Below are 25,304 nucleotides of genomic sequence, written 5' to 3'. Positions count from 1 at the left end.
AACAGACAAACACTTCATGAGTCAACTGTCAGCTTTCCTCACAACGGAGAGCTCAGACTCAGATGTTGATAAAATAATCTTATAATATTCATACACCAGACAGTTGAGTATCTAGAGTACAGTATGCACAGTGTGTAGTGTGTCATTCAGGATTTCATTTGGATATAAATTAAATCCAAGCAATGGCCATTTAGTTTTATTAATGAATCAAATGAGCTTAATGAACTTTGATGCTTGAGCAGCAAATCAGCATATTGGTATGATTTATTTTTTCAGATCGCGAGCAGGACAAACAATATAACTGGGACTGTCATAAACGCACTGTAAAACCCGTTGTTTAAATTGTTGAAACAGATTACATTGATCAAGTCAAATTAACTTAATATTTTTTAGTTCAGTAAAATATATATTTGTAAGTGTCTGTTACCATACACTTTAAACCCTAATAAGATCACAGAACTCTTAAGTTTAAAAATTACATTACATTAAAAATTACATTTCCAGTTGCCTTAAATTATCTCAGTTATCTTATAAATATTGATATTTCTCAACTTATAATTAGAGAGTACTTCACTCAAAATTTTCTCTATTTTTCAACTCATATAATGTAGGAAATACCCTCAAATATAGTCTATTGTTGTCCATCCTAAACCTAACCACAGGCTCTACTCTTCACCACAACGGTAACACTACAAAAACAACATAATAGAAACCTTTGTAAGTTCTGACATAACACAACATTTAAGTACTAACTTAAGTCCCTCTATGTTAATCTTGTGTAAAAACACACAAAATAACACTTAATTTCTACATTTATTTTCCTTGTTTTCTGATGCAAAGCATGCTGGGAACTTGAAAACGCAATCATTTTAAAGTTCACCTTACTACAACAATTTTGAGTTTACAGAACTTATTTAAATATTTACATTTACAGACTGTGGGAGCGAGGTCGCTGTGTGATTGGCTGACAGAGTGGTCCTTCCACACATGCATTGATTATTACACCGAAGAAAAACATGCAGATCAACCGTTTTTGTTATGAATTGTATCCTATTTTCCGTTATTATGTATAGCCTAAAAAAATAAATTAGTGTAGTATTTAAGGTTAAATGGAGAAAAGGGTTTTAAATTCAATGCAAAGAGGCAAATTAAAGTCATTTTGTGGCATTTGTTTACCCACTCTAATAAATATACATCTATGTACCGTATTTTTCGGACTATGAGTCCAAAAATACGTCATGATGAGGAAAAAAACATACGGTAAATCGCACTGGACTATAATCGCATTTATTTAGATCCAAGAACCAAGAGATAACATTATCGTCTCCAGCCGCGAGAGGGCGCTCTATGTCTTCAGTGTAGACTACAGGAGAACTGAGCAGCGTAGAGCGCCCTCTGGCGGCTGGAGATGGTAATGTTTTCTCTTAGTTAATTTCTCTTGGTTCATGTCAAATTAATTTTGATAATTATAAATTATATAATTTATAATGGTTTGTGTATTCTAAAATATATTCCTTTTTGGGTGTTAATTTTGGTCACATTTACATAATGCTTTAAAGAAATCAAAATTATTTTCTTTATTTCTTGTAGGTGCAAAGAAAGCAGCTGAAGTGGAGAAATGTTTGATGCTTCAAGACTCTGAAGTTGATTTTATTAGGTAATGTATTAGTTATTTAAATAATTTGATAAACTTGTAATTAAGATTACATTTTATATTGAAATACTGCATTGTAGGTTACATTATTGCTTATGTTTCTTAATTTCAGGTCCCACCCAGTGGCTTTTGACTATTTGAGGGTCAGATGGTTGTGAATTCATACCTCAACTTTGTAGCTGGATTTACAGTCTGGCGTCCCGGGAGCAGGCATCTTTTGCACAGATCTATCTATCAAAATACTTCAAACTTTTTCAAGCCAACTTCAAAGTTGATCTAGTTTAGATTAGTCTTTTTTTTTATTTTATCAGAACAGAAGCACTTCTCTTATGGAGGCCACACGAGAAATAAAGATGACAATTGAGGTGTTGAAGGCTTTCAAGATCACCCCAGGGAAGTCAATGGAGAAAGCAGCGGAAGCTGTTAAAGTAGGAGAATTCAAACAAGTGCCCTTACGTTCAAGCAAGGAAAATGTAAATCGATTCCTATTCCTCCAAGCCATCATCGACAGTCTCTCTTCACTCTCTTCACAGTCTCTCAAAAAGTTGTTGACTGCTAGCAAAACATACCTGGCAAGTTCCTTCTGAATGTGAAGAGGCTTCTCTGTCCTCAATGCCACTGCCACAGATGCAAGGAATCGCCTTCAACTCAGGAGCCTCTCTGCAGTACTTTTCATTGACATTAATGGCCCCCCTCTAAAGATGTTTGACGCTTACCCGTATATTCAGTCTTGGCTTAGGGAGAAGAGCTTTGACACAATTCGAACACTGTATAAGTCCTAGTATTAACGTTATGCTGTATTAATAAAATAAGGTATAAATGATGACTTAAATCCCGTTTATTATAACCCTGCTATCAGATGCTTCATTAGTGGCCGGGTTTCTCGAAAGCGATTGATCTGAGAGTTTAAGAGCGTTTTCTGAGTCATTTTACGATCTTTCGTTATTGATTCACGTGTGTTTCCCAGAAATGCACTTAACACAATCTCAGTATCTGTGCTTTAAGAGCTGCTTAGAGTCGCTGTCCGTTTGTCAAGTGCTGAAATCTCATCTTATAGAGTGACTCGTGATTGTAGCACACGCTCGTTTACTGAAAAGGTTCATCTAATGCTGTGTTCAGACTCTGTCAGCAGATTGTCATTTGACTGACAGCTTCTGATCAATGTGGAAGCAGCCAAATATCTCCAAATGAAAGAAAACTCGGGTTTATCTTTGCAACAATACCCTTCACAAGGTGTTCAGATGAAGAAAAAAAGAGGATAAAACTCCAGAAGAAGGACACGGATTCAGTTCACATTAAGAGGAGCATCCAGCAGGACACAAAGAAGATAAAAAAAAATAATAAAAAAAAAAATTTGGTAAATGTAACGTGTTATATCTGTAGATATATTGGGATTAATCAGAGGATTACATCTTAAAGTTACTGAAATATTGAAGAAAACGTATCGTAAAGTCATCAAAGACATGAGAAGACATTTACAATTACCCATAGAAGGTAACTCAAAAAATACAGCTACATTTGTTGCAAATATTTTATGTATTTATTTATTTTGATAGCTCCCTCTTATAGATATTAAGATCTGTAATACAATTTTTTTTTTTCACAATATAGCCAGAAGTGTCAATAATAACGGTCCAAGCACAGTGGCTTTTGTAGATGATACAGTTATATACTTCTAAAGGCCATGTCTCTTTTCTAATAAGAATCTTTAGGTGTCTAGTTTTAGAAATATTATTCCATTTAATACATTAAAATTATTCACATTTTATATTCACTTTCCTTTAGTTGGCCATATATTCAGTCATAGTTGGTGACATAAGTTTTCAATATCATTAGGATATAAAAATATTAATGATAGTATGTATTTTCGAGATTGTAATATATTACATTTTGGGAAATAAATATTTCTATGCATTTTTTACTACAAGTGAACTATTTACCATTTTCACAGTCTTTAAATTATGATCTAAAAGAGTTTGTTGTGTGATTTCCTCTAGTGGACAACATTAGTATTACAGCCTTCATCTCTGTTAGCTCCCTGAGCAGCAGAAATTCATCAAACTTGACTTATTTACTCAGAATTTCTTGTCCATGTGTATGAATTTCTGAGAAATTATGGATCCATCCCTTTATAACTTAAAACTGGTCATGTTTAATTGTTTCAGCTGAAATTGTCATTTTGTGATCACTACATGATGTTTGTTTTCCTCCTTCAGTCTCTAGGTCTGTGATACCATACTCTCACACACCATGGACCAGTTCTCCTTCACAAACACCTTGTTAGTGTCACTGTGCTTCAAGCAGACAGGTTTGAACAGGACACAATGGTGTTTCCTGAAGATGCACTGAGCAGGACTTTGAAGGTCTATCCAGAGCTCAGTGAGAGTAAGCTGAAGACAGAGCTTAGTCTCATCTACTGCAAGGAAGAGTTCAGAAGCTCTCGTGCTGCTGTGGACCTTCTCCAGCTGTTTATGGAGAACAATCTTGAGGAATATTTTAAGAGGAGGAAATATGATGAGGAAAAAAGGGAAATGATTCAAATAAAGACAGACATTGTAAATGATAATGTTCAGAAGCTTTAAGAAGGAAATACTTGTGTTCAAACATCTCATGATTTACCCCCAAACATACAGGATTGATGGAAAGAATAATATTAATTTCTAAATGTCCTAGTTTGTCATACACTGCTCCACACTCCAGTCTCGTGTGTGGCATTAATGCACCTTTAAAATCAGCCACCAATCAAATCAAAAGAAGAAGAAGAAGCTTTTCCTACAAGAAAAATCCTGATCCATACTTTATTCCAGTTGGTGGCGGTAATGAAACAGTTTGGCTGCAATCCGCCAATAAACACCAGAGAAGAAGAAGTAGAGCCGATGACGTCAGCACTCGCGCACGCTTCAGTTTAGCGGTTTTCTGAAGTGAGTACTGTAGTTCGTGATTTACACCTTTTGTTTTGAGCAAACTCTTTAAATAGAAAACGGTAAGATGTGGAAATACTCTGATGTTATGAATGCGGTAAATAACATTAAAAATGTGTTCAGATTCATAAGGACAAATCACAATGTTTGATAAAGATGTGTTTCTATCAGCAAACAGTCAGAATAAAGTGAGCTGATCTGCTGCTGATCCTGAATGTCTTGTTTAATGAGTGTTTATAGTCTGAGACTCATCAATATTATCAGCTGATCAAAATCCTCTTTATTTCATGATAATAGATCCTGTTTTCACCTCATTCATTATACTGATGACTTCAGATCTGTTCATTGACACATTAAGATCATTTTATTGCTGTCAAGATCAGAAAACAACACGGTTATCAGTTATTGTGACATTACAAGATGAAACTATCACAACAGCATTTATTAATTAGTCTGTGATAAACCATGTTTCATATAAAACACAAAACTAAAACACATTCAGTTCAACTCAATTCAGTGGTGCTTTATTTTTACCTTGCAAATTTGTTAAATTATAGAGTGAAGTTTTCCCTGGAAACCACAATTGAAAATTTGACATTTTTAAGTGTTAAAACGAGTAGTTCATATACATTTTAGTTTTATATTTGATATATTGTCTAAGTTGACTGTTTTTGCTCCATTTGGTTAATGAAAACGCTTCTCTGAGCAACACACAGCAGTGTTTCGTTACTGAAGGATTCGTGTTTGTGAATTTTGAATCATTTGAGTCAATGATTCAGTTCTCCATTTATAAAGACATGCCCTGTGTCTCAATGTTCATACTATCATCCTAAATAGTGTGTGAGATTAGAAGAAGTGTATAGAAATATAATGAAGGAAGCAGTTAAATGTCCTTGTTAGTTTTTATCATATTTAGTCAACCTTATCCTATTTAGTTTTAGTCGACTGAAAGTCTCAACATTTTAGTCTAGTTTTAGTCAATGAAAACTTGACATTTTAGCAGTAAGATTATTATTAATTAACCGCACAGCAGTATTAAGTTTGGCAGCCATTTTTTAATTCAGTCTTAGTTTTACTCAAATGTACATTTTAATTATCATATTTAGTCAACCCTGTCCTGTTTTAGTTTAGTCAAGTTTAAGAAAACGAAATGTATGAGCATTTTAGTCAGGTTGTATAACGGCTAAACCGATCAGAATTATTTTTGCTCTAAATTATAATCGTAAAGTTTGTTGTTCTTTGAGAAATGTACTTTTGTGTTTCAGGTATTGCTCTTTCACCAGTAAACACAAAGCAACAGAATGTGGACTCATACACATGGTTTATTTAATCTCATGTAATGTGCTGATTTATTAGGCTTTTTATTATATAAAATAACACCAAAGACTTATGCACTCAGTCTGTCTATAATATGAAAACTGGTGAAACAAAGAAAAATATGATAACAGTGAAATCACTAATAGTTATTCCATTATTTACAAATTGCAGCGTTGCATTGTCAGTGACAGCATTTGAAGATTGATTTATAAAAATCATTTCAGGTTTAAGAAGTGTTTCAACATTGCATCAACTACTGATGAACACATTGATTTTATTTGAATCATCACTCTGTTGATTATTAAACCATGTATTATTGTGTATTTGGAAGGCGTTTGTCTTTCAAACACATTAAAACACACAAATTTACTTTTGTCATCTGATCCTCTTTCACCAAATATATTTACTTGAAGTACCCCTGAGATTTAAAAAAATATATTTTAATAATTATCACATTTGCATGTTCATGATTCTCTGATGTTGGTTATGTCCACATGACATGCAGGTAAACAAATGAAATGTTAAACTTTTTTATTAAGATTTTATTTTGATTGGCTTTAAAATTATTTATTTTAATGTATCATTTTTTATGATTTAATTAATTAGCTTTTTATTAAAGTCACAAACCCTAGTTTGGGAAACCTTGATGTAATTTTTAATGCATTCTATGTTAATAACAACAAATGGAATATATATATTTATAAGTCATGGGCCGGTATGAGATTTTGATGGTATGATAACCTTAAGCAAACATAACATGGTTTCACAGTATTGTTGTTACAGCTCTGAAATGATTGAGAATCATGAGTCAGTTCGGGAGTTCGGAGCGAGTTCGCGGATCATTTGAGTCAGTTCGGGAGTTCAAAGCGGGATCGCGAATCATTTGAGTCAGTTTGGAGATCGCGAATCATTTGAATCAGTTCGGGTGTTCCTAGCGGGATCGCGAATCATTTGAATCAGTTCGGGAGTTCGTAGCGGGATCGCGAATCATTTGAGTCAGTTCGGGAGTTCGAAGCGGCTTCGCGAATCATTTGAATCAGTTCGGGAGTTCGGAGCGGTTTCGTGAATCATTTGAGTCGGTTCGGGAGTTCAAAGCGGGTTCGCGAATCATTTGAGTCAGTTTGGAGATCGCGAATCATACACAGCAAAAATTGGAGTTTATTTCAACACCCAAAGAGTAATTTTAACACATTCAGAGTAAAATGGTGTTTGGTGTTGGAGTTATTTCACAGAGTTGATCATCAGTGTTAAACAAACTCCACAGAGACGTAATTAGACTCCGCCCACGCATTTCCAATCGTCGCTGGTGAAATCCATGAAGACGTTGCCATTATCCTCGTGTGGCTTTGAAAGGTAAGATAAATTTAATCATACTTTTACATTTATGATTGGTGCTTATTCAGTAGAGAATGTACAGTATAACGTGCTATGGAGCACTGTGCATAAACGTATATTAGGCTGTGTGTGTGCATTCGCTTCCACATTTCAAGTTAACGTACATCGTGGCAGCGGTTTACGCTCGAGCTTTTCGATTTAACAGCTTGGTCTCTAATAAATATGCTTTACCGAATTAATAAAACGAGCGATCTTTTACAAAGCCTCGTTTATTGCCATCGTCGACGTGATTAGCTTCGTTAGCTAGCTAAGTTACTGTACGAACAGTACGAACAGCAGAAGTATGTGAAGCTGGACTGCATTTAAGAGAGGTTTAACTTTATCCAATTTCACATCAAAGGTTGTTTTTTTTTTCTTACTCCTTAAAATAACTAAGAATTTGATTAAAATCTGATAAATTCTGTGTATTGTGTTGTTGCCTCATTTCTGTATTTGCCTTTATCACATAATTTCTGTAGAAGGGGATGTATTGATAAAATAAAAATTACATTTTTACATTTTGCTTGCATCATAAAAAAAAACATGTTTTCGGATCAGACATTTGTTGTGAAGCAAGAAAGGGCGTCAACTTAAATAATTTTTTCTTCTTTTTTCAGTCATTGAGAAATTTTGCTTGCCACCTAATGCAAAAGTTACATACAAGGATGCAACAGGGACAGAAGTCGATGCAGAAATATTCAGCGACCTCATTGGACAAGGCAATGTGGTGCTGACTGTTTTCTCAAATGATGGTGAGCTTTATTGAATGTTTATGTTGTGTTATCAAGCAACTCTGGATAAATATGATACATTGGCTATTTCTGATTCTTGTGCTGGTCATCACAGTATTTGTAATATTTTAATACTTTATTTAGAATTCTCAGGCTCTTTGTCTTCCATATCTGAGAAGTCTGACAAAAGCAACAGTTCAAGTGCATCGACTGTAATCTTTCATGAGGTCCCTAACAAGAGACAAAGAAAAGAGGACACATCTGCACTGTCTGCAAAACGGGTTAGAACAAAGCTTTTTATGTCCTTTTGTGTCCTAAAGGTTCTGTTCGCCCAGAAATGAAAATTATCCAAAATATATATAAAAAAAATTAACCCCTTTGAGTCTGTGTTAATTAATGAATCACCAAGGTCATTTTTTATTTTAATTTATTATTATTAACTTTTTATAAAAAAATTAGCTGCATGACCATTGTATAAATTAAGACCAATTTGATATCTTCTCTTAGGCAACTCCCTACTTAAGCTATCGGAGAACAGTATGCTGTTTGCATAGTGATACTGTTCCCTCAAAGATCCATATTCCAAGAAAGGCTACGTAAGTCATCGTCTGCATGACCCTTTCATGTTATAATTGCAATGTTATGATATCGATATCTGACATAGAAATGTGATTCTTTTAAGGAACACTTTTATGATGCTGCAAGCAACATAGGATACATTGCTTGGCATATGAAAACAGTCCACAGGAAGATGAGACGAGGATCTTTGCCACTAGACAGCCCTCATGATGTTTCTCCAGGAGGCCCAAAATGCCAAAAAGCTACTAATTTTGAAGGGCAACTTGATGGGAGTTCTTGCAGAGAGGCCATGTCTTTGCTCAGCCAAACCACAGAGAATTCCCTAATATTCCAAAAGATGAGAGAGACCTTTCAGCATCGCCAAGAGCTTATTAAAGATCCAGGCTCTAGTGTTGATATCCTCTCCACATTCCCATGATTCATAGATACAAAAGGAATAACATGTTTTCACAAGAATTCAATTTGAGAACATTGTTTATAGTTTAATATCTTCTTAAAGGTTGGTCAAGACTTCACTCTCCTGTTTAACACTGAGACATCCTCCAGGCTGCTTCAGAAGAGGGACACACTCTTCAGGCCAAATGTCATGAAAGACACCAAGCAACTTACTTCAACAGCAGAGATGAGTCAGTTGTTGCTCTCAGCAGAATGTCCTGAAGGAAGTGACCTTCATGAGACAAGTAAGTCGTATTTGATTTGCTTGTTTTTACACATCTGCTATATTTGCAGTTACAATATATTTTGTTTTGATAACTTGCACTACATAAAATCTTTAAAAAGACTACATTAACCAGGTGAATGTTTAAAATGCTTTCTATTCTTCAACTTAAAATATTTAATTAGAAGGTTTAGAATAATTAATTCATGTGTTGTTGTTTTTTTGTTTAGTTTTTTCTTCATGTGAATTTCGTCTCTAGTTTACGACCGGGAAATGGCATCCCTTCTTTAACTGATACATCTCCTTCCACCATCACCAGGAGGATTGAAGTCTCCAAAAACAGTCCATGTGATGCTGCTGAAAGACTTGTAATCTTTCATAAGGTATTGACATTTTAATATTGTGTTTTGGTTTGCTCTAACATGGAGATTTAAAATCATTCATATGCATTCTCATATTGCACCAGCCGCTGAGTTTCTTTGAACAGTCACTTTTATACTGTTGTTTTTTCTAACTGGACATTATGTTTGTGTCTAATATTCAATGTTCATTTTTAACTTTAGTCATGCTGCAGTTTGGAGGAGCCCCTCAACAACATCCAGCATCAGCATCCCTACCTCCTTGCTGTTGGACGCCAGAAAAGCAAGACTGAGTGCTTCTACATCATCTTGGATAAGCATCTCATCTCATCCCATGCCAGGCAAACCGCTCCCTTGGAGCATTTGATGAACTTTTCAAGGCACATTTTGAGTTAAATTTGTCCTATGATGGTGCACTTCTGAACTTTTACACATTCCTGCAGACACCCTGTATAACATTGATGAAGGTAAAATGAAGGAGTCTCCCAGGGTTAGAGATTTGAGAGTAGTATGATGTTGACAGAATGCTAATTTATTTGTCAAAAAGAGCACCCAGACAGTCAACAGTTGATTTCATATTTAAGATGTGAGAATTACAAATAAACAAGTCATTGGCAAATATTTTGTGTGCTGTTGTTTATTTAACACTATTTTGTATATCTTTGGAGACTGTACAGATTTAACCACCTAAAACATGCAACTCTGAACAGTGTTGTTTTTCTGTATCCCTTTTAATGTTATTTTAACACTTTTTTGGAGACAAATTGGTAACTCAGGGATTGTGTTAAATATTTAACTATTTTGAAAGTGTTATTTTAACTCCGGAGAGTGTGGAGCTATATAAACTCAGAAAAAGTGTTGAAATCAACTCTGTGAGAGTTAATTTAACACTGGACTTTTTGCTGTGTAGCTGTATATGGATAGGCATTTTTAACTAATTTAGTAGCTAGTTCTAATTACTTTTTCCACGCGTGTTTAGGTGCGATATGTGAACTCGTTTTTTTTTTTTAAATGTGTTATTTTTAAAAGAATAGTTAAAAAAAAAAAAAAACTTGACAAAATATATATTTTGCTTTTGAGCAACATACAGAATATTAGAAACAGAATTAGTTTATTTTTTTTCTTTGATTTGTTTCCTAAAAAGAAAAAAATAAAGACTGTCATCTTTATTTAACCTAAATCTGTTATTAGAGTTATTTAATTTGTTATATAATTAATATACATATAATTTATATAATTTCATATCATTTAGTTATATAATAATAATCATACACATAATTTGATTTAATAATAACCCAATGTGAAGCAAAAACAGAATGTTCTGACAAGCTTTGTGAAATTATATATATATGTATATATTACTCTTTGTATTTTTTATGTCAATATGGTAGTATATTATCCTATTTAAATCAAGTTAAGTCAAAAGTAATCTAAAGTAGTCTGATTAGATTATCTAAAATGTGTAATGTAATGGATTATGTTACTAACTATAATTTTTGTCATGTAATTTGGAATCAGTACCGGATTACAGTTTACATAGCTAGACTATTTTAGTTCCCTCACTCCACAACAGATAATTTTAATTAACAGTATTTAGAAAAGAACAAGAATTATAAGAAGCTATAGCAATACAGACGACGAGCCAAAACAAATTCATTTAAAACAAAACGAAACTGAAACCAACATTGGGTCTCTCATTCGACACAAAATCAAATGTTTCCGTATTTGCGATGTATTTGTATTTATTATGTACTTCACTCACGTTCAAATATCTACGTAAAACAAAATGTTTTGCATAACATCACGGTGGTACAGTGATAACACTTAATGGCACAGATTTTACTACATATTTAAACTGTGCAGTGTTTCTGTATTTTATTATGATAATGAAGAGACTGCATTGTCAAAGTAACTTTGGGATTATAATATTATAATTATAATATATATTATATATTGTGCAGGATTATATACACATAATGAACAGCAGGAACGTGAGAGCTGTGGTAATAAATACAGTTGGATTGAGTGTGCAAACGTATTGTTAAACAATGTATTCGATGCAAAATAACAGTAATGCAGTGATATTTTTCTAGAAATAGTTTACTGTGCTCTGTACAGAAGTACTGTGAGGAGTGCAGTAAAAGAGCAGGTGCAGGTTAGATTGGTGTTGTGGAGTTCAGAAGTGTCACAGTCTCGGGGAAGAAGCTCTTCCTGAGTCTACTAGTGCGAGAGCGTAGTCTCCTGTAACTCCTGCCGGATGGAAGGAGGATGAAGAGTTCATAGTGAAGATGAGAGGCATCCTTGATCATGTTTCTTGCCCTGCCCAGACAGCGCTTCTGATAAATGTTCTCGATGGAAGTTAACTGGGTGTCAGTGATCCATTGAGCAGTTTAAGGCTCCGTAAGAAGTAAAGGTGCTGCTGTGTCTTTTTGACCAGGGTGGAGGTGTTTTAGTTTTCTCCACACACTGGAGTGCTTTGTGGTCAGATGCAGAGCAACTGCTGTTTCATACTGAGATGCAGTTTCTAATTTGTCAGGTTTTTAATGATATCTGTTGACTCAAACGGTTTGAGTTAAGTCACTTGTCAGGTTTTACAGTGAAGGGTGGTCTGATGATCTTAATGAGCTAACGCTCGTAATCTTCATCGATGTATTTTCTTTCCTTGTTTGTAGAGTCAGTGCGTAATGTTACACATCTGAGCAATTAAAAAACCTGAAATCTCTCGAGGTCCACCTGCAATTTACAAATATGGATGAGTGCAGGAGCTTCAGATTTTCTGTGTCAATGAGCAGAAAATGGTTGCTCGCTCAAAGGTCTTGAATTAATTAGTTTTAATAATTGTCTTTCCATTTACCGTTTTCTTTCTTCACTTATTGCATTATCTATGTTCTTGATACTTGAAGGTTACACTGTTGTTACAAGTTACTCCTGTTGTATTAGCACTACAAGTGCACTATGTATAAATTAAATAAGTGTTTTTCTATTTAATATTTTACTTCTTGTCTTAGCTGTGGTCTTGATAGTTGTTTATCTAATTACCTTTTATGTGTTACACTGCCCCTTTACTGGTTTTATATTCCTTAATGTAAACTGTACACATTTACCTCAATGTGATGCACAAATAATGAGATACAGAATTGATCAATTTTGCCATTTATTGTTGTAACAGGTGGTATGCAATATGCATAACAATGATAATGCTGTTCATGCATAGGCAACATTTAATGTAAGGCTGTGAAAACGATTACTAGCATCAAAACAAAAGTAGTTTATTTAAGGTACATTTCTGTATATGTATATAAATGCACATACATACACGTGTATATCCCCCTCTTCACATGAACCCTGAGGTGATCTATCTGCCGTGTTTCCTCCACATCTTCTGCATCCAGCTGCGTCCTCTGGTGAATGCAGGTATTTTCACTTCTGCACACACGAGTCCAACACTGTCTTTATAGATGCTATCGTGAATTTCAAGTTTCCTCTTTTCTGCATTGTCTTTTCATAGTCTGAACTGCTGTTGATCTTCTCCAAACTGATTTCTGTCTGTTTGTTTTCTTACTGACTATTATTGGAGCAATATCATCAATAACATTCTTAACTTTTGAGTTGAAGGAATCAAGGAGAATATCAACAGAGTCTGCAGAAATGCTTGGTGTTAAAGATATAGCCTCCATAAATAGTTCACTTGTGTTCTCATTAATGCATCTCCTTCTGACAGAGACAGATCTAGATTCAGTGCTAGCAGAGATCAATATATCAAAGAAAATACAGAAGTGATCAGATAGTGCTATGTCTTTAATAACAATGGATGAAATGTTGAGACCTGTACTGATGATTAAGTCTAGAGTGTGTCCATCTTTGTGTGTGTGTCCATCACACGCTGAATCAGGTCGTATAACACTGATAAATGCATGTAATTCACTAAATCTATCATGATCAAAGAACCTTTTGTGTTGGGATATATTTATATCTAATGTGGTTTGATCTGTTGTCTTGACAAACAGCTTCGACATCAGCATGTATATTATTAGATGAATGTGGTCCGTGTATCTTTTAGTAGTTTAAAGTCTTACTTTTTTTCTTCTGCTTATATGAACTAAACATTTTTACTTCCACTCCACACAAAATGCCATATGAAAATATGAGAGAGCACACAGTTACAACAAGTGATCTGTTCTGGATCCATAAAGCAGTTGGAGAATCCAATAGTATGTTCCTGCACAACTGGAGGCTGCAGATCTGGGCCGCAGTTCTAGGACCCTAGTTTTTCCTGACAGCGCCACCTACCGTACTGGCCAATATAGCGATGGCTGCAGTTTCAGGAACGCAGTTCTAGTATCCTGTTGGTTTAGTTTGCAGTCACGTTACTTTGTATATAGCATCAATATATTAATCTCAGTAGCATTTGTTTTTAAATGTGATTTTTGATTCAAAATGCAGCAGAGTTAAATTACTAAGTGTGCTTTGAGTCACAATTTTAAATTTAAACATGAATTTACACAAAATATAAATGAAAAATCAATTTTGTAAAATTGATGTATATCAGTGTTAAAACAATTGTAAAAAATGAAGAACCTTAAAAGTCTTGAATTGTCTCTTGAATTATACAGTATATTGATTCACTTCCTTAAGGTGAATTAGCTCATTATCAGGTAAGTTAAAGTTGGAATCAGCGTATGGAGTCACTAAATTACTGCCAATATTTTAAAAGTTGTTGAGAGGCAAGACAAGACACAAGAATGATTCAAAAATGTTTATTTATATACATATTACATATTATATATATATATATATATATATATATATATATATATATATATATATTATAGTTCAGACCAAAAGTTTGGACACACCTTCTCATTTAAAGAGTTTTCTTTATTTTCATGACTATGAAATTGTAGAGTCGCACTGAAGGCATCAAGGGCTATTTGAGCAAGAAGGAGAGTGATGGGGTACTGCTCCAGATGACCTGTCCTCCACAGTCACCGGACCTGAACCCAATCCAGATGGTTTAGGGGTGAGCTGGACCGCAGACAGAAGGCAAAAGGGCCAACAAGTGCTAAGCATCTCTCGGGGAACTCCTTCAAGACTGTTTGAAGACCATTTCAGGTGACTACCTCTTGAAAATCATCAATAGTAAGCAAAGAGTGTGCAAAGCAGTAATCAAAGCAAAAGGTGGCTACTTTGAAGAACCTACAATATGACAGATTTTCAGTTATTTCACACTTTTTTGTTATGTATATAATTCCATATATAATTCCACATGTGTTAATTCATAGTTTTGATGCCTTCAGTGTGAATCTACAAAGAAAACTCTTTGAATGAGAAGGTGTGTCCAAACTCTTGGTCTGTACTGTATATAAATGACATTTTTGTGACAACATCACAACAGCACCAAAGTGAACCCCTTTTCCATCAGTTGCTGCATGGATAGAACGGCTGTAGGCTTCAACTCTAGAGAAAGAGAGAGCGAGAGACAGAGAGAGATAAATAAGAAACATTTGTTTAACATATTCAACTGGAATATATATATATATATATATATATATATATATATATATATATATATATATATATATATATATATATATATATATGAATATGAAAAGTGAAAGTCCTTGCAGCATGTGGTCCATCTCTTCAATTCGGGCAGGGATTTCCCTTTTTGATTGTTATATGTATCTATGAAAAGTGAGAGTGTAGTTGTTGGAATATTTTGAGATCATGAAAATATCCCTAGTGCCTTTTTTAATCATCTGTCCTACAATGAGCCTAATCGAATCCATAAAATCACAGAAACTAACACATGATAGCAATGTATAACTGTATGTGGAATAGACCTGCAGATTAGGCCAAATTGTAACAAACTATTAAAATTGCCAAATGCCTAATTTATCATTGCAAAATAATGCCAAAACAACAGGCTAACACATACTGCAACTAGGCAGTCTAGTGCAGTTTAATTATGAAATATATTTTATACCTAAATATGGTAAAACAACGACTATTAAACCAGTATTCACACTAATACATTAAGCTGCAGGTAAATCTTACAAACCTTACATCAACCATGCTCTTGTCATCTGATAAGTTTAATTAATGTGCAGGCTAGATTCACTTATAATACTTCGTCATTAAAACACAATTAGGATTTATGAAATCATAGCCACGAATTAACGTCGTAGTAATTAATAAAACTAGCTCACAAATTCTTAATTTGGTGGGAATTAATTATTTATTCATAGGTAGCAGTTCTCACTATGTAAACTTTGCACCGTTTAAACGTTATAAAATAAAACTTAATTAAATATCGATACTCACCGTCTGGTTGCTGTCCACGTCGTCCATCTTTAATTAGTGTTGATCCAGTACAGTAGGTGGCACTGTCACAAAAATACTAGGGTCCTAAAGCTGCGGTCACAGAATTGCGGTCCTGTAACTGCAGCCTCCGGTTGTGCAGGAATACCCTTCTCGGAGAATCTGTGAAATCAGTCTGAGAGGAGAAACTATTTGATCAGACACGAAGAACAAACCGACTGAAGACAGTTACAGGAGAAACCAGAGTCAAACACTCTCAGGATCTCAGGATCAAACACTGCTTTAACACATTTTTAACATCTATATTTGGCTCAGCTTATTTCTGTTGAACATGACAGCATTGATCTCCAGGAAGCTCAGAAGAGCTGATGATCTTGTGCATCAATGCTGAATAAATCGAGGGTTATTTAGCTGACAGGAGAGTTTGACTTCACTTTACTACAGAGCAGCCTCACATCAGCTCATCTGTCTCATCTCTCATTACTGATCCAGTTTGTCTCTTCATATCTGTGGACTCAAACCGCTCAAGATGTTTGACAGAGTTTGCTTCTGGTTGTGTTTCTGATTCAGATGAAGTGAAGTCAGTGTCTGTGATGGAGGGAGATTCAGTCTCTCTACAGACTAACACTGAACTACAGACAAATGATGAGGTATTCTGGACATGTGGACACTCAGAGACTCGTATAGCTGAAACTGATAAAGACACTGGAAGATTCTCCACATGTGATGTTCTTGATGTGAGATTCAGAGACAGACTGAAGCTGGATCATCAGACTGGATCTCTGATCATCACAAACACCAGAAACACAGACTCTGGACTTTATCAAGTGACCATCAGAGGGAGAAGATTGACCACATACAGATTCAATCTTACTGTCTCTGGTGAGTCACAATTACATTTGAGTCATTTGTGCTGACAGTTTTCATACAAATATTTTCATGAACCAAATCAAAAAGCAATATAAATATATATTTAAAAACATTTATTCAGAGACCATAAAAATGTCAATAGTGCTCAGTGCAGTATAACTTCAGAATGATCTTTATTGTCAGTTGAAGTATTTTTACACACCTAACACATTTAAAAGACGGTCCATGGTTTAATGTGAGATACAGATGAATATTTAAGTTGATGTTGAGTTCAATGGCGTAAAATCAGTTTTAAAACAAAAACACGTCTTAAAAATGTGTGTCCATGCTACAAATGTAGTCCCTCATTTAAAAGAGTTTTCTAAGCTGCATTTGGGCCCAGACCCTGTTCTTTCTTCGGTGGTCTCTATCGCCCCGTGACAGAATTCAGCCAGCAACATGGGTCCAGCACGACCCTCCCGAGTCGACGGCGTCCGCTCACAAACCTGCCTGAGAAAACAAACATCTCATGAGCAGAAAGTTATCACTTCCAGTCATGTGCACACACTCTCAAGTCTGCAAGCAGGGCCGTGCACAGACCTTTTGAGGGGCATGTGCTGAAACTGAAAAAGGGCACCCCCTCCCTTTTTTTATATCAATTATATATATTCTCTTTTTTAGCTATTCTGTTTGGTTTCATAAGCTAATTTGTATTATTTGGTTAACATTTTTATGAATGACATTGAGAAGAGGGGAAGGTGAGCAATGAGTCAAGTATTTTTGACTAACTTTTTTGAAATATAATTTAAGTAATTATGTCCAACACTACGGTACAACTCAATTCCAGATTATAAGAAACTATAGCCATACCATTACTATAACATAGCTATCCAACATGTTTCCGCATACCTTGCAAAAATTTGATACTGTGGTGGACCAGGGATGTTGGTTTCTTGAAGGTCTCCTATTCACTACACTTTCCCTAAAATAAGCCAGCAATGAAAAAATAAATAAAAATAGTGTGAAAAGTACAGTTGCAGTGAAAAGCATTTCTGAAAGATCACTTGACACTGAAGAGAACTAACTGCAGTAATGATGCTGAAAATTCAGCTTTGATCACAAAAATAAATTACATTTTAAAATATATTCAAATAGAAAACAGTTATTTAAAATTGTAAAAATATTACACTATATTACTGTTTTTGCTGTATTTTGGATCAAATAAACGAAGCCTTGGAATGAATCATGAATTACATTCTGCATGATAAAATATAAAGATTTCACAGTGATCTTCTGTAATTTTTTTTAGTTACTACTACATTACTGTAGTAAAACCATGTTTTACTACTTTTTATACAGAGTATACGGAGAGTATACCATAACATGATTATCCTAAATGTTAAAAAAATTAAGTGTATCAGCAATCAAAAAATCAAAGAAGAAATTTCTTAGAAATATAGTTATCTAGGTGACGAGGATCACTCGCTGCTTTGTGTAAATTCCAGTACGAAACTTGTTATGATTTTCCGATGGTAAAAACAAATTATATGTTGTTGTTATCAATATATCGTTTTTGACCAGCGAATGCGTGTAAATGTTATTTATTTTTTTTGTCCGTCATTAAAACGGCGACGGTGCCTGCCGCTGCCGGGATCACATTACATTTTCATCTACAGGTTACAAACTAGTTTTTTTTAGCTATATAGACGGAGCGCTCAGTTTTTCCTGTGGTAAAATGCATTTGGCCAAAATCGCATTTTATAAAAGATGAAATGCTACTATATGCCCAGGCTATTTAAGTGTTGGCTATGTATTGGCTATGACTAGATGGCAAATGTAGTCTCCTCTCTCAGGCGACGTCCCACCTTTTACTGTCTATGCGTCCCACATGTCTCAGCCAGTCAGACAGACATCCAATAAATAAAATATGAGCCTTTATAGACATAGTGTTTAGTAGTACTTATTCAAAAAACAAGATATTTATTTACCCTTCGCAAAACTGTTCAGCTCAGCTGTTGTCTACTGTGCGGCTGCTGTGGAACTTCAGTTGATTCAATGAATATAGAGGGGGCGGAGTTATCAGCTTACTGACAGCTTGAGAATCGAATTAGATTTACACAAGCTCGTTTTAAGAACTTTCATTTGCTAAATATTTGTAAAACAGACAGACAGACGTAAAGGGTGACCAATAGCATTAAAAAAAAAAAAAAAAAAAAAAAACACCACCAAAAAAAGGGCACTTCGGAGTGTAAGGGCAAAAAGGGCATGTGCTCTGCACAGGTTGAGCCCTACCTGTGCACGTGCCTGTCTGCAAGTGTAGGTATTTGGACAGACCCTGACCTCCTTCTAATGTTACTGAATTCTGAGTCTTCTAAATAAACGTCCACAAAGCTATTTGCATAAAACACACCCAAACCATCTCCATTTAAGGGCTTTATGAACAAACTTGTGTTTCACGCTTATAGTCTTTGCAGCTTTAGGGATCTTATCTATTCACGAACACCTTGTAACACTCCAGAGAAAAAGAAAAGTTGAAATTGCATCATATCACCCCTTTAAGGCCAAGTCGATTTCTCTGCCGTCTAGTCACAATCACTTCAGCTCACACCGAGTGGGACTTTAATTTATGCAAATCAGTTTGGGGGAATGCAGAGATGTGATTATTGATGGGAAGCACAACATCCACATCTTTCACTATTGTTAGTTATCAATTAGTTAGTTAATCAATTTGAACTTTTAGCGTATTATTGAACTTGGACCTCATTATTAGTCCAGGGCCCTGCAGGGCTTAACGTGGCACTGCACACACACACACACACACACACACACACACACACACACACACACACACACACACACACACACACACACTCACACACACACACACACACACACACACACACACACACACACACACACACACACACACACACACACACACACACACACACACACTCACTCACACACACACACACACACACACACACCTGTTTATACAAACACAAAACACAATTTACTAGATCATTCCCTCAATTTACAAACTGAGATAATGAATTAGCAAACTGAGGGAGCAAAATAGTAACTGTCTTCACATTTTAGTACATTGAGGGAATGAATAAGTAAATCATGCACACAATTTTTTTTTTTTTTTTTGCCTGTCATGTGCAGGGCTCCATAAAATTTAAAGGGGACTTAGGCAAACACAAATTCATAGTCAATATGGAGCTGGTCACAATTTTTTAGGGGGGCTGAGTATGACTGCAGTTCAGTTTTGAAACCATCAGATTTTTCATTTGATCCTGTTTTTGGAGGATATTTGTGCACATTTACTTCAATAATAATAAAAAAGACCTGACAAACCGTTTGTGTTTGTTCTTCAGGTGTGTTTCTGATTCAGATGAAGTGAAGTCAGTGTCTGTGATGGAGGGAGATTCAGTCTCTCTACAGACTAACACTGAACTACAGACAAATGATGAGGTATTCTGGACATGTGGACACTCAGAGACTCGTATAGCTGAAAATGATAAAGACACTGGAAGATTCTACACATGTGATGTTCTTGATGTGAGATTCAGAGACAGACTGAAGCTGGATCATCAGACTGGATCTCTGATCATCACAAACACCAGAAACACAGACTCAGAAGTGTATGAAGTAACTATCAGAAGTAGGAAAGAGACCATGTACAGATTCAGTGTCTCTGTTACTGTCTCTGGTGAGTCAGATTTACAGTGTTATTTCTGCTGCTGGTCTTCATAATAATAATAATTTATTTAAAATCACATTTATTGATGCATTTTTTGTTAAGTCTATTATTTTTCTTTTGCTCATTATTGTGGGGCATCCCAGCTAGATTTTTTTTGTTCTAAACATGTTCTAAGATCATTACCATGGATTGTTCGAACAATGTTTTAAGCGGGTAGTTTTATTTTTGCTCCCAGAACGTTCTCTCAAAAGAAAGGATAACGTTCTCTAAAAACATTCTAAAAATGTTTATTAATAACATTATTAAATTTATGTTTATGCTTTTATCCAAAGCATCTTGCATTCAAACTAAAAATTTTCTCCTAACATGTGTTCCCTGGGATTCAAACCCCCAACCTTGCGCTGCTAACACAATGCTCTACTTATTGAACTACAGGAACACTTTAGTAGTAGTAGTAGCAGAAGTAGTAGTAGAAAAAGAACATTATCCCCTAACATTCTAATTAAGATTTAAGCAGAGGTTTTGATGTTTGTTTAAAAGTAATAGTTTGGTTTGCTGTCACCATAATTGTGGTAAGTGTTGGCTTTAGTTGTGCAATTTAACCCTTGACTTGTTAGTCTTGTTCTTCAGCTGCTGTAAATTTATTATGGCCAAAACAATCATGTTACCATTGTTGAGATTCATACACTAATTCTTGATGTGTCTGTGTGTCTAACCCTTCTGTGGTTCACGAATAACGTAATTTTAAAAGAACAGACAAAAGTCCATATGATAAAAATCTGCAAGATCGTATGCATTGCAACACATTTGCTATAGACACTAATACTAAATTAATAGCATAAATAAAACTCCAGATTAAATCAGTGGATCAGATCGTTTTATAATGCAATTTTTTACATCAGCAAATAACCATCACTTGTTTACATTTTTTTCTCACTGTTTTTGCCATAACAAATATAGGTACATCAGTCAAACAATGAAAAGACTCAAACTGTCTAACTACTGATCAATAGGCTACTGTAGAATTAACAATAAACTATATAAAATAGATTAACTGAACAATAATAATAATAAAGAAAAATGTGTGTTTTACATGAATTTAGAAATGTTTGTAGACCGGTTATTTATTATGTGGTTTCACTGTTTAGATGGTGTTACTGTCTGGAAACAATGACAAATATTTTATCCAAAATCAGTGTTAACGCCACCTTATACAATTACTAAAGTTCATTAGCAATTCATATTTTTATGAAAACATGTTTTAAGTTGTGATTTACCACCACTGGCACATCATCGGACCTTTTGTCCCCCCCAGGCGTCCCTTATTTTTCTGTATTGAAGGTGGCAACCCTAGATCTCAGTGACCTTTGAACTGAGTATGGTCGTACAATGTTATCATATAGGTTTGGGCGAGCCAATTAATTGCCTTAAAAACAAACATTAAACTTTAACAGGTAAAAAACTGTATTATTTAGAGATGTTTAAGATATATATTGTGCTAAGTTTCCTACAGCTTCTACTTTATATTATTTATTCTCAGGGAGGTAAAGTAAGTCAGATCTGCTCTGTCTCATAAGCGTCTGAGTTCATCTTCACAAAACAGGTCAAAGAAGACTTCTCCGTGGTCTGTTCTTAGCTATAAATCAATGCCAGGGAGGCAGACTTGTGTTATATACTACTACAAGTCCGTTTATTTATTACAATTAAGTAAGCAGAACAAATATTCTACAATTACTGTGTCAGTATTAGATAAAGTAAAAATGTGAGTAGTTTGTTCAAGGCAATATCAGTGATGGTTGTGGAGCCGGAGAGCTCTTCAGGTCTGGAAGCTGTATCTGATTTCATCATCACTTCAGTCTTTTATAGACTTCAGGTGGATCCCAACTCTACATCAGGAGAGCCACTGCCAAACAGTGCATTTAATACAATTCAGAGTGCTTCCATAGACAAGGATGAAACTTTACGTTTGGGAGTTAAAAAAAATAATAAAGAAATCTCAATGAAATGTACTGTGTTGTAGGTGCTAACAGTGGCTTCATTTACATAAAAATGTATTTCAGGGTAGGCCGAAAGAAAGGATTGAAGATAGGAGAGAATTACAGATGACTACCAGGCAAAAGAGTTCATACACTACATAGCAGAGGATGAGAGAAAAAAGATGAGGGCAAGATTATCAGATGTCAAATTCATCTCAGTCATGTCAGATGATCTCTGGACAGTGCAGTGATGGAAGAAGAAATGTTCTACGTCACAAGTGCCACTGAGGGCAAGGTCAAAGCTGATTTAGATTCAAAGCCAGATGCTGCAAATCTAGCTGAAGCAGTGTGTAGTATAATGGGAAGTGGAGTCAGCACTCAATGGAGAAACAAGCAAGTGGCAATCACCATAGATGGAGTATCTGTAATGACAGGGGTAAACAACGCTGAAGTTACAAAACTTGGAGGAGGTATGTTCATTTATACTACTAAAACCAGCAGTGTAGATGGATTATTTCATGTTTGCTTTCTTTTCAGCACTGCTAGATTTAGTGATGTGAACAGTGGTGTCCTGCAGGAGATGCGGCTGACCAGTTTCCAGTGCTGGCCAGAGACAGACACCAGTTCAGGTTAGCAATTCACATGTAAAGACCAAATCTTCATCAGTCACTTCTGACCTCTTTTACTGTCTGCTGGAGTGAATGTGGAGTTGATCCCTGATCAATGGACAGTTCTCAAGACTGAACTTCACACAGCAGGAGGTACTTGATGTTTGAGAAAAAAACAAGTGCTTGAAAAGTTCCTAAGCTCTATAGAAAGGTCTAATATTGTGAGACAGTTTTATTTTGTTTATCAGGAATCAGAGTAAATGTAATTTGTTAAATGCACAATCCAAGTTTGATGCCATCTTTTAATAACTAAAGTTGCATTTGAAAATGTATAATTGTTTGCAAGTGCATAAAGCATATTTTCTGTCTCAGCCTGCTGCAGGAAGCTTTGAGAAGACCTGGTCTACTGTGAACAGAATACTGCTCCATCATGTCCTGATGTCCTTGATGTTTCTGATGCTCTCCTCACAATCCCTGCAACTACAGCTGACTGTGAAAGAGGGTTCAGTGTTATGAAGCAGGTAAAGAGTGACTGGGGCTCACACCTAAAAGATGAGACCCTCTCTGACCTCCTTAAACCCAGTTGTGCTCACCTGACATCAGAGACTTTGATCCAACCACAGCCATTGACATCTGGCACGCTGACAGTTTGTGCTCACGCAGGCCTGACTTTCTGCACAAACACCGACCAAGAGGAACAGAGGGAGGCTCAGATTCTGATGGCACCTCTGAAGAAGAAGAAGAAGAGCTCTGAAGACGTGATTCAAATGATAGATGAAGTGTTTGCACTTTCTGTGCAGATTTTGTTGTATGCATTGTACTTTATATGTGTTTTTCATGTGAACAATGTTAATAAAATGATCAAATGCATTCAGTGGCACTCATAATTTATCTTATTTTCACCGGAAAATAAAAATGGCTAGTGGAAATTCTGATTGGCTGGTAACTTTAGAAAACAATTTTAATTTCGAACCCTGGTTAGCAGTATAAGTGAAGGGAGGTTTTTGTCCCAGTAAAGTTGCATTCATTTAATACTATTTTTAAGTATGATAATTCAAACACACTATATTATTGCACACTGTTTTATAATGTACTACAGAACTGAAATATAAATATCTAGCACATGAGTGATAGCGGGCTGTAGTTTGGACACCCCTGGTTTAAAGCCTATTGTGACATTTGCAGCTATCTCAACAGTATTTATTTATTAATCTGTGATGAACTGTGTTTAATATAAAACACAAAACCAGAACACTTAATTAAGTTTAACTCAATTCATTGCTTCCTTCAATTTTTAAATGCTTAATTTTTTTTAATATTTGGGTTCTTTTAATTGTACGTTTTATATATATATATATATATATATATATATATATATATATATATATATATATATATATATATATATATATATATATATATATATATACACGTGTGTGTGTGTGTGTGTGTGTGTGTGTGCCTATATATTTATAGGAGAAAAGATAAATAATAATCTATTTATTTATTTTTTATTTCAGCCCATAAGTACAAGCATCAAATCATCATGAAGAAGATAAATCTGCAGAGACAGAGTTTACTGAAGGACAGAGAGAACATGAGAGATCTAGAACCCTGCAGAACCAAACACACTGAAAAACAAACAGCTTGTGTTTATTATTTTATTGAATCTGTATCTATCTGTATTTTTAGGTTCTACTGTTAGTGTTATCTGTATGCACTGTGAGCCTGAGAGTAACACTATTTCAATTCTCTGTATTTATGTACTGTACATGTGAAGAATTGATAATATAACAGACTTCATTATAGTCTGTTAAACCATGTTATTTGCTTCTAACCAATTTATTTCTGAATTTGTACATTCCTATTGTTTATTATTTTCTTATCTTTTTTATATTTAATACGGAACACTACTTTTTTAGTCTTTAATGTGGGATGATTCTCTTTTCAACCCTCAGCTGGACAAAGTAATGATGGACTCAAAGATTAGTTGGACATTGAGCCTATACACAATAAAGAAGCAGAAACTGTAGAACAAGTATTAATACTGTACCCCAATATGAAATAACTTAAAGTAAGAAATAAATACAAATCTCTGCATGTGTGTCATTTGAAGTTAACATGATAGATAACAGTCCAGGAAGAGTGAAAATAATAATGCAGTGTTTAAATGTATTAGGTGTAATATCCTCTCTCCAGTACAGCAGGTGGTAGTAACTGTTCAGCTCGCTCGAGACTCTCCAGTAAAACC

The 25,304-nt window shown here is 35.0% G+C and overlaps 2 long non-coding RNA genes across 3 annotated transcripts; both read left to right on the top strand.

Annotated features, from left to right (window-relative positions):
- The first annotated feature begins 2,753 nt into the window (after positions 1-2,753).
- LOC113040473 (uncharacterized) lies at positions 2,754-25,100 on the top strand. Its single transcript, XR_003275252.1, has 3 exons — positions 2,754-3,148; positions 3,878-4,575; positions 24,574-25,100. It is a non-coding gene; the product is annotated as an uncharacterized LOC113040473 (long non-coding RNA).
- Positions 6,915-10,092, top strand: LOC113040457 (uncharacterized). 2 transcript variants are annotated; one of them, XR_003275232.1, is made up of 7 exons: positions 6,915-7,245; positions 7,884-8,018; positions 8,177-8,278; positions 8,505-8,593; positions 8,680-9,256; positions 9,465-9,617; positions 9,798-10,092. It is a non-coding gene; the product is annotated as an uncharacterized LOC113040457 (long non-coding RNA). The 2 variants fall into 2 exon arrangements; XR_003275231.1 differs by having other exon boundaries at positions 8,142-8,278.
- Positions 25,101-25,304: the final 204 nt, after the last annotated feature.

This window comes from Carassius auratus, chromosome 22 (assembly GCF_003368295.1).
Source record: "Carassius auratus strain Wakin chromosome 22, ASM336829v1, whole genome shotgun sequence".
Taxonomy (NCBI): domain Eukaryota; kingdom Metazoa; phylum Chordata; class Actinopteri; order Cypriniformes; family Cyprinidae; genus Carassius; species Carassius auratus.
The sequence above is the reverse complement of the archived record's forward strand: the minus strand, read 5'-3'. Positions and strand labels throughout refer to the sequence as shown.